We start from the raw sequence: 11,360 nt of genomic DNA on the forward strand, positions 1-11,360 counted from the left end.
GTGCATGGACCGTATAGCATAAACCTCTCCAAAAATAAATAAGTAAATAAATAAAATATATAAGCATACTTCGTAGCCCTCCCCTCTAGGAAATGCTGCGGCATGTTCTCTCTCTACACTGCACTGGCAGCAGAGCCCTCCTGCCTGCATATGTCAGTGACAGGTATCAGTACCATTTTGACAAGTTGTTCTAAAGTGAATGCTTTTAGACTGTTGTAATGAGTTTTGTTTTGGTTTGGTTTTTAGTTTTTGTTCTAGGGGGTATTCACTCACCAGAGAGAAACAGAGAGACAGAGAAAGGGAAAGTAAGAAATCCCCCCTAGAGGAGATGGCCGCATCACAGTCCTTTCTCCTTCAGTTTCTTCTCAGGATTTGGGGCATGCACATACATGTACCCAGCGTGATTTTCAAGCTGCTAGGTCTGAAACTCAAACTGCACAGTCAGCCATGTGGGATCCAGTGCCTTAACCACCATGCCACCTGATGGCCCAATTTCAAGCTATCTCTTCCCTGGGCCACTTTTGCATTGTCTGAACTAATCCATATTCTGTGATTATTTTTTTAATTTGCTAAGGGGCACATTGCGCTTGCCAGTGAGAGAGAGAGAGAGAGAGAGAGAGAGAGAAAACCCCCTGTGAGAGTAGAGGGGATACCACATCATAATTCCTTCCCCATTCTCCCCTCAGGATTTTGGGCGGACACACACACACACACACACACACACACACACACAGAACATCATGTTTTTCAAGCTTCTGGGTCTGGATTCAAACTACACAAACAGCCAGGTGGGATCCAGCTACCTTAACCACCATGCCACCAGCTGGCCCCAATTCTGTGATTCTGAATAGCTCCTCTTTCAGAGAATGATGTGTTCTGGTCTCCTTTCTTAAAAACAGTTGGTGTTTTTCTGATTAGAAAAGTAATATATGTGTGTCTTTTTACTTATTGGAAAAGAGCTATTTAAATCTCTTTATACAAGCAAAAATATCAGCCTTTGTCTGGGCTAGGCTGCAAATATCTCTTTCTCAGTTTGCTATTTTATCTTTGATGTTTGCTTTATTGCGCTTTGGTTTATCTACTAACTTTTTATTTATTTAGGTTTTTTGTCATAGGGTGTGTGTGCTTGCCGGAGAGAGGGAGAGCGAGACATAGAGAGGGAAAGTAAGAAATCATCCCCTAGTGGGGACAGCCACGCTGCAATCCCTTCTTCTCCAGTCTCCTCTCCAGATTTGGGTCACACATGCACATGTGCCCAGTGTGAGTTTCAAGCCACAGGTCTGGGACTCGAACCACTGTCGGCCAAGTGGGAGTCCAGCACTTTATCCATCACACCGACTTGCCAGCCCCATAACTTATTTTTAAATGATGCTTCCAAGGGGTCAGACTGGCACAGTGGTAACACGACAAAGGAAAATCCTGGGTTCTCATCCTGAGGCCTCTCTGTTCATGCTGATCACACACACACACACACACACACACACGTACCCATGAGCCAGGCTGGCTGAGGATGGGGGTGAATGGCACATAAAGACCTCGTTGGGGTTTTTTCTTGCTCTCAAGAAACAAACTTAAAAAAGGATACTGCCAAGGGACCAGCAGTTAGCATAATGGGTATGTCGCTGGACTCCCACGTAGTCGACCGTGGTTCGCGTCCCGGACCCAGTGGCTTAAAACTCACACCAGGTGCGTGTGCGTGCGTGCCCAAGATCCCGAGAGGAGAACGGAGGAGAAGGGATTGCGGCGTGGCCATCTCCCCTGGCGGGTGATTTCTCGCTTTGTGTCTCTATGTCTCTCTCTGTCTGGTGAGCGCACGCGCCCTATAGCAAAAAAAACCTCCCCTATAGCAAAAAAACCCTCTCAAAACAAAAAAAAAGATACTGCCAAATGCGTCCACATTTTCCTTAGTGCTTTTTATGCTTAGAAAGTCTTGTCTCCTCCCAAATCAGATAAATTCATCTATATTCTCCTCAGAGTGGTGGGGGAGACATCATCCTCACCCATTCTAGTCCTTTTGAGATCCCCTTGTCTTGCCTCTGGGCACCCCCTCCCCCAGAGGTCACTACAACCTTTTCACTGGAGACTCAAAGCAATCAATTAGGTTGGTACTTGGAATATGCTAATGAAGCCAACCTTTTCCTCTTCTTTTTTTTTTTTTAAGAATTATTTTATTTCACTTTATTTATGTATTTTAATTTGACCAGAGAGGAACAGAGAGGGAGAAAGTGAGAAAGCAAGCAACCAGGTCCAGGACTCGAGCCATGGTCGGCCATGTGGGAGTCCAGCGCCCTTAACCACCACCTCGCCACTTGCCAGGCCCTCTTCCAGGCCTTTTGAAAGGACAGCTGGGGTGGAGCCTTTCCCCTGAAGTCCTTATCTCCTGCTTCCTAACCCCCTTCTTAGCAGGGGAGAGAGGAGGAGGAAAAGAAGGCACCAACTTCATATATTGGAGGCTCTCTAGCTGTCGCTCGGCTTCCAGTGTACACTTTTTATCTCTCCTCAGCAACTCCATTTCCAGTTAGGTCCACATGCAGAGCTTCCAGTTAATGGAAAGTTCTCGAGCATCTAAACTCTCAGACTTGAGCGAAGTCACGCGGCCAGCAGCCCGAGTTCCCCCAGCAACCGCCAGACCAGGCTTGCCGCATCTTCTCCACCGAGCCGGCACGGTTGCCATGGGAACGCGAGCGCTAAATTGCTTAACGTGTTTGGAAGCAGAAGATCTCAGCTTTGACGCACGTAGCCTAGAAATCGATTGACCTCCAATTAGATTTTTGTTGTTTTCTTAAGGCATCTTTCTGCTTGCGTCTTGCCTATGCCTCTGGAGGACTGTGTCCGAGAGAGACCCAAGTAGTTAGCTCGATTTTGGTTAAAAAAATATATATTACTTACACTTTGACTTATCCCAAAAAGAATTTAAAGTGGCTTATGAAGAGACACCCAAGATTTGGAAAGAGCCTAAATTAGATGCAAGAGAGAAAGACGAAGCAAAGGGAAAAAAACAAGGATAACTAGTGAGGAAGTAGTAACAGAAAGTGAATGTCAAGAAGTCTCTGCTTGGTACATGTGGGTCCCAAATTTGGCCTTAACCTTTCAAGGCAGATAACAGAGAGGCACGACCAGTTCTTAGATGCACAGCTGAAGGTAAATCAGCTGCTTATTAGTATTAAGAGTGTTCCAAACCTTAAAACTAAAATAATTTTTCTGAAGATGCTGAACAAGATGTCTTTTTCTTTTTGAGAGAGAGATTTTTGCCACAAGGCATGTGCACTCGCCAGAGAGACAGAGAGACAGAAAGCTAGAAATCACTCCCCCAGGGGGGATGGCCACACCGCAATCTCTTCTCCATTCTCTTCTCCAGATCTTAGGTATGCACATACATGTGCCCGGCGTGAGTTTTAAGCCGCTGGGTCCAGGGCTCAAACCATGGTCAACTACATGGGAGTCCATAGACATAACCATTATGTTATTGCTGGTCCCAAGATGTAGTCTTTTTATTCCTATTAGCCAGCATATTCATTTTTTTAAGGATTATTTTATCTATTATTATTATTTTTTTAATTTGATGAGAGAGAGATGCAGAGAGGGAAAGTGAGAAAGCAAGCCGCCAGGTCTGGGACTTGAACCACAGTCAGCAATGTGAGAGTCCAGTGCTCTTAGCCACCACTCCACCTGCCATCCCCTAACTAGCATATTCTAACTCCAGTAGATGATCTCTTTTTCAAAACCTAACTATTTTTATTATTGTTGATGTTAAATAAATAATACATGCTTTTTTTTAATGGCAAAATAATGGAAATAGCCTAAATAACTGTGGAATACCATGTAGCTTTTAAAAATAAAGTGACTTTATTAATTAATAAATATATTTTTTTCTCTAAGATTTTTCTCTTAATTTATTTTCTTACTTTTTAACATTCAATCACTGTAAATCTTAAAAGCATAAAAATAGATTTTGGATCCCGAGAGGAGAATGGAGGAGAAGGGATTGCGTCATGACCATCCCCCCGGGAGGTGATTTCTCGCTTTCTGTCTCTCTGTCTCTCTCTGTCTGTCTGGCGAGCGCACGCGCCCTATAGCGATAACCTCTCCAAAAAAAAAAAAAAAAGAAACACTTTAAATTTGTACTTTATTGGAATCAATTGAATTTGAACATTTTTATGTCTATTAATTATTTGAATATCTTCTTATGTGAAGTAGCTATTCAAATCTTTTTTTAATTTTATTTAACTTTATTTATTTATTTATTTAAATTTGACCAGAGAGGGGGAGAGAGAGAGAGAGAGAGAGGAAACATGAGAAAACAAGCTGCCAGGTCCGGGACTCTAACCATGGTCGCCCATGTGGGAGTCCAGCATCCTAACCACTATGCCACCTGCTGGCCCCAAGAGAAAGTGAGGAAGCAAGCCACCAGGTCCAGGACTTGAACCAAGTTCCACCATGTGGGAGTCCAGAGCCCTTGACCACACTACCTGCCAGCTCCACGCTATTCAAATCTTTTGCTTATTTTCTATTGTATTTTATCTACCTTTTCCCTTAATTTGAAGACTGCATGTATATTCTGGATTTGACTTAATTGTTAAAGACAGCAAAATAGATAGATGATAGAATCTTTTTCCTCTCTTTGAGTTACCTTTTCATTGTCTGAATGATATAGTTATTTTTGATGAATGATAGTTTTTAAGTTTAATTTAGTCCAATTAGTATGTTTGTTTCTTTATGGTCAGTACTTTTTGTGTTTTGTTTTTACCTGGCTAAATCTATAAATGTGTTCTCCTGTGTTATTTCATAAAAAAAAAAAACACTTTTTTTGGCCTTTACATTCATGTCTATGATACTTACAGAAGAGATTTTCATTTGCAGTATGCATTTTGATAAATAGCACTTATCCACCAGCACAGTCCAGATATAGAACTTCTTCATCATTCCCAAAACTTGCCTCATGCTTTTTGTAGTCAGTTCTCTCACAGTACTCAAGATCTTAATAATCATTGCTGTTCTTTTTTTTTTTTTTTTGAGAGGTTTTTGCTATAGGGCGCGTGTGCTCGCCAGAAAGACAGAGAGATAAAAAGCAAAAAATCACCCCCCAGGGGGGGATGGCCACGCCGCAATCCTTTCTCCTCCATTCTCCTCTCGGGATCTTGGGCACGCACGCGCACATGCCTGGTGTGAGTGTAAGCCGTGGGTCCAGGACTCGTACAGCAGTCGACTCCGTGGGAGTCCAGCGACGTAGCCATTAGGCTAACTGCTGGTCCCAATCATTGCTGTTCTTTAGATCTCAATAGTTTTGTCTCTTGTGGAAATTCACTTAAGTGGAATCATGCAGTACATCATTTTTTTGCACATGATTCCTTTAATTTTTGCGTAGTAAGTTTGAGATTTATCCATACTGGTGTGTGTATTAATAGTTTTTGCCATTTTGTTGTTTGTTAGTATTCCATTATGTAAACATAGCACAATTTGTTTATCTATTCACTGGTTGATGGACATTTGGGTTTTTTCCAGTTTTTGTCTATTATAAATAAAGCAGCTTTTTGTACAAAAAAAAGTAAAAATTTTTAAAAAAATAAATAAAAATAAAGCGACTCTTTGTGCAGAACATGTATAGTATGATGCTACTACCTTTGCATTTCTTTGTTTTTCTTTATGAGAGAGTAGGAAAGGGAGAGTGATAAAAATAAGTATTTTTTAACAAGGTGTCACTGTGTGGCATTCTTTCTGTTCCAGCCTCCCAATTAGCCAGGACTATAAGCATGTGCAGGGATGCCTAGCATGTTCAGGTTGGCCCTGAAATTCAACCGGGGCTTCCCATGCAGCTTCCAGCTTCCCAAGCCTTGGTGCTACCTATGCACCACCACAGCTGGGCCCTATCATTACATTTCTTGTACATGCACAGAACACCTCTGGTAGGATGCCTAAGAAATGGGGCTTGGTGTCAAAAGACTCACTTTTCTCTAAATTCCCCTTTGTCCTCTGTGAATCATGTATATGCATTAACCATTCAAACATTTTTTTTTTTTTTTGAGAGGTTTTTGCTATAGGGCATGTGCGCTCGCTGGAAAGACAGAGACAGAGAGACAGAAAGTGAGAAATCACCCCCTAGGGGGATGGCCACACTGCAATTCCTTCTCCATTCTCCTCTCGGGATCTTAGGCACACATGCACATGCGCCCAGTGTGAGTTTAAGCTGCCGGGTCCGGGACTTAAACCATGGTAGACTGAGAGCCATAGCCATTATGCTAACCTCTGGTCCCAAAACATATTTTTAAATGGCTAACACATATAGGGGATCAGCAGGTGGCGTGATGGTTAAGGTGCTGGACACTCCCACATGGCTAAACAAGCTACCACAGTTCAAGTCCTGGCCCTGGTAGCTTGTTTTCTCACCCCCCCCCCGCTCCCCATGGCTCTCTCTTTGGTCAAATTAAAATAAATGAATAAACAAAATAAATCTTTAAGAAAATGATCAACACATATAAACTAGAGTACTGAGAATAGAAAAATTAGAAAATATAAAAAAGAAAAAAATCTTTATAGAGTTTTTTTTCCTATTCATGCGCATGCCTGTGGTGTTTTAGGCAGAGTCTCTCGGTGTCTGATCTTCCTGCCTCAGCCTTCCAGGTAGCTAGAACTACAGGTACATGGCACTATGTCCAGCTTTTTGGATGGGCCAGGAATCCAACCTAGGCCTCTCGTGTGGCCTCAGCCTGAAAAATACCAGTGTCCAGCATGTGCTGTTGCAGCTGGGCCAGAAGTTTTGCCACTTAGATCTGACCACCATTAACTCCCTACAGGGCCACCTGCCCCCATTTTTTTTTTCAAGTTTTTGCTATAGGGCATATGGGCTTGCTAGAGAGAGAAGGAAAGTGAGAAATCACTCCCCAGGGAGGATGACCAGGCCGTAATTCCGTATCCATTCTCCTTTTGGAATCTCGGGTACCCACGCACATGCACTTGGTGTATTTTCCAGGCTGCCAGGCCCAGGACTCAAATTGCATACTCTGCCATGTGGGATACAGCCACCTTAACCACCACGCCCCCTGGCTGGCCCATTAAACCCCCTTTTTATTTTTAAATGATTATTTTATTTATTTATTATTATTCTTCAGTTTGATCAGAGAGATACAGAAAGAGAGAGGGAGAGTGAAAAGCAAGCCTCCAGGTCCAGGACTCGAACCATGGTCAGCCATGTGGGAATCCAGCACTTTAACTACCACATCTCCTGCCGGGCCCAACCCCTTTTATAAGCAGACTTTTTTTCCCTTGTAAATCAGTATAACCATTTTGCCGGACAGTTTGGCAAAATGTTTCAAAATACCAAAATGTGTGTATCCTGGGAACAGCAAGATGGCGTGGTAGTTAAAGCAGCTAGATCCTACATGGCTGACCACATGGTTCGAGTTGCAGACATGGCAGTTCAGAAAATACGCTGAGCATGTGTGCATGCATACCCAAAATCCCGAGAGGAGAATGAAAGTGAAGGGATTGTGGCATGGTCATGCCCCCGAGGGGTGATTTCTCACTTTCCCTCACTGTCTCGCTCTTCTGGCGAACACACACACCCTATAGCAAAAACAAAAACATAACAAAAATGTATATCCCTTGACCTGACAGTTCTCCTTTTTGAAATACATACATAAGGAAATAATCAAATGAGTGCTCAAAGATGCATGTACACAGATGTAAATCAAAACATTGATTATGGGGGAACCAGCAGGTGGAGTTGTGGTTAAGGCACTGGACATTCTCATATGGCCAACATGGTTCGAGTCCCGGACCTGGTGGCTTGCTATCTCACTTTCTCTTTCTCTGTGTGTGTGTCTCTCTCTGGTCAAATTAAAACAAATGAATGAATAAATAAAATTTAAACATAAATAATTCTTAAAAGAAACATTGGTTATGATGTGAAGAAAAAGATGCAAAATTAGACATTCCTTACAATAGGGGACTAGCTAAGTAAATTATGGAGCATCCATGTAATTGGACACTGTGCAGCTATTGAAAATGAGGATGCAGGGGCCGGCAGATGGCATGGTGGTTAGGGGCTGACTGTGGTTTGAGTCCTGGGCCCGGAGGCTTGCTTTCTCACTTTTCCTCTCTCTCTCTTGCTCTGCCCCTCTCTGATCAAATTTAAATAAATAAATAAATAAATAAACACATAAAGTGAAATAAAATGATTATTTTTTGAAAAAAAATTTTATTTAATTAATTCCATGTGTTATTCTTATTGTTACCATGACCAGAGAGAGACAGGGAGTAAGAGAAAGGGAAAGCGAGAAAGCAAGCTGCCAGGTCCAGGACTCAAACCGTGGTCGGCTATGTGGGAATCTAGCACCTCTAACCACCACACCACCTGCCAGCCCCAAAATAATTCTTAAAAAAAAAAAAAATGAGGGACCAGCAGATAGCATGGTGGTTAAGGACGCTGGACTCTCATGTGGCTGACCGTGGTTTGAGTCCCGAACCTGGTGGCTTGCTTTCTCATTCTCTCTCTCTGTCTCTCTCTCTCTCTCTCTCTCACTGTGTCCCTCTGTAGTTAAATCAAAATAAATGAAGTTAAAGAAAATAATTCTTAAAAAAAAAAATTGAGAATGCAGGGTCAGCTCAGTGGCCTCGGGGATTAAGGCAGCTGGATCCCATATGGCCTACTGTGCTGTTTGAGTCCTCGCCTTGGAGGCTTGGGAAACACACTGGGCACATGCGCATGTGTACCCAAAATCCTGAAAGGAGGCGATGGGGACAAAGGGATTTCAGCATGACCATTTCCCACAGTGGGGCGGGGACTTTCCTGTTTTTTGTCTCTCTGTCTCTCTGAGACGCACACACATCCTCCAGCACCAAATAAATCGATAAATGCATAAATAGATAAATAGTGAGGACGCAAATTTCTGTTTGTCAACAGGCCTCCCACACTACATCAAGCCTGATCCGTATACTCTTTCAGGATCCTGTGCTCTTCCTTCGTTACAGTTACTATGACATAATTGTATAGTATTTGTGTGCTTATTTAATGTATACACACACACACACACACACACACACACACACACACACACACAGGACTGGCTGGAGCATGAAGATGGAAATTTTTCCTGTTTTACTCCTTATCGTATTCCATGTAGATTGGCACATAACCGACACTCAGTAAATACTTCTTGACTAAGGGACTGACTAAATAAATGAATAACAAAAGACTTAAAGCCACCATCCATTCATTTCTCTTTTTTTTACTTTTCAAAATAATTATTTAATTATTATTTTATTGAACTTTACTTATTTTAATTTGACCAGAGAGGGACAGAGAGAGAGAGAGAGAGAGAGAGAGAAGGTGGTGGTGGTGGTGGGGTGAGAAAGCAAGCTGCCAGGTCTAGGACTTGAACCATGGTCGACCCTGTGGGAGTCCAGTGCCCTTAACCACCACACCACCTGCCAGCCCCCCAGCCATTCATTTCTTCAGTTTCCCCCATCCATCTCAGACTTCCCTCCATCTCTAGCCGGACTATCAGTGCCGCCTAGAAGTACTTTTACTTCTTTCTAGTCCCTACAGCAGCTGCTTCACACCTTCCCTGGCTCTTCTAAACCCAGACTACACGCAACCTCCACTTCTAGACAATGATCTCATTTCCTACTTTTCAGAGAAAATGGGAGCCAGCCAGTGGGAAGTCAGTTCTCCAGTGCTCCTCCCCTACCTTCCTGGGCTTTACTCTGTAAAATTCAGAAACCAGGAGGCCATTGGGAACCCAGGCTGGATGGAGTATGCTGGGTACTTTGATAGGAGGCGAAGAGCAGCTATCCCTCCCCACTTCTTTCTCTGAACCTCTCTCTAGCAATCCCCTCTTCTTTTCGCCATCAGACTTCTTAAAACGTAGATTATTTTCTGTCTCCCGTTCAGTCCTTGTTGGCACTCAAGGGCAGTTAAGTACACTGCTCTGTGAACTGTTATCTATCCATGTGAGGTCCTTTACAATTTTTTTTTATCTTATTTTTCCTTTCATCACCAACCCCCACTCCCACTCTCTCTCTAAGGGGTCGATATGTGTTCTTGGAAGTGTAAGTGTCTTTGGAAAACATGTATGTATTTATATGCTTAATTTTCATAAATGGTACTGACCCATAGATGATACTCTGTTTCTTTTTCCTTCAATACTCGTTTTAAGGTCTCTCCATGCTGCTATGTGTGCATCTTGTCGATCACTTCTGTCTGACCTGACACTCATCCACCACAGTTTGCTTTTCTACTCCTCTGAGATAAGACAGACATCTTGGTCTCACCAGCTCCTCATGACCACAGACAGTGCTACAATCAACCTTCCTTAACTTGTCCCTGTGGACCTGGGCAAGAATTTCTTTAGGGGACTGACCTCATAGCTTAGTGACCAAGCGAACCAGAGCCCACATTTCTGACCACAGTTCAAATCCCAGCCCCAGTGTGTGCCCAAAATCCTGACATTATAGAGACATGGAGGAGATAGGATTGAGGCCTGACCACACCCCATCGGGGCCGCTTTCTCTCTTTCTCTTTCCTTGCTTCTCTCTGGTGAGCACATATGCACACTGATGGTGAAAAAAAAAAATTCCTCTAAACCAGCAGTTCTCCAAGTATGATCTGCAGACCCCGAGGAGTTACTGAGACCCTCTCAGGGAGTGCTCAAGGTCAGAACTATTTCCAAGATGGTTCTTAAACATTGTCTTTTGCACAGGGTTGATGTTTGCACCAACAGTAAAACTGTAGCAGCCTTTGTGTAAATCAAGGCAGTGGCACCAACCTGTACTAGTGGTTGCTATATTCTTCACCACCACATACTCAGAAAAAAAAAATGGGGGAAAAAATCCACTAGTCTTACTAAAAAGTGGCTTTTTTAAATAAAGAATTATTTTTTTATTTAATTCCATTTGTTGTTGTTGTTATTATTATTTAATTTGACGAGAGACAGAGAGAGAGAAAGAGGAAAGTGAGAAAGCAAGCTGCCAGGTCCAGGACTCGAACCACAGTTGGCCATGTGGGAATCCAGTGCCTTTAGTCACTGCACCACCTGCTGGCCCCAAGAGTGGCTTTTTTTAAAAAGACTTATTTTATTTAACTTTATTTTTTTACTCATTTATTTTATTTTAATTGGACTAGAGAGGGAGGGAGAGGGAAAGTGAGAAAGCCAGCTGCCAGGTCCAGGACTCGGACCATGGTCAGCCATGTGGGAGTCCAGCACCCTTAACCACCATGCCACTTGCTGGCCCCGAAGAGTGGCTTTGATAAAGAAGTGAAAACTGTTCATCTATTGAAACTCAGCCCTTGGTTCAGGTCTTTGTAATATCCTGTGTGAGGAAATGGAAGGAACACCATAAAGCACTTCTGCTGCATGCCGGGT

This window comes from Tupaia chinensis, unplaced genomic scaffold (genome assembly GCF_000334495.1).
Source record: "Tupaia chinensis unplaced genomic scaffold, TupChi_1.0 Scaffold145304_1, whole genome shotgun sequence".
Lineage (NCBI taxonomy): Eukaryota > Metazoa > Chordata > Mammalia > Scandentia > Tupaiidae > Tupaia > Tupaia belangeri.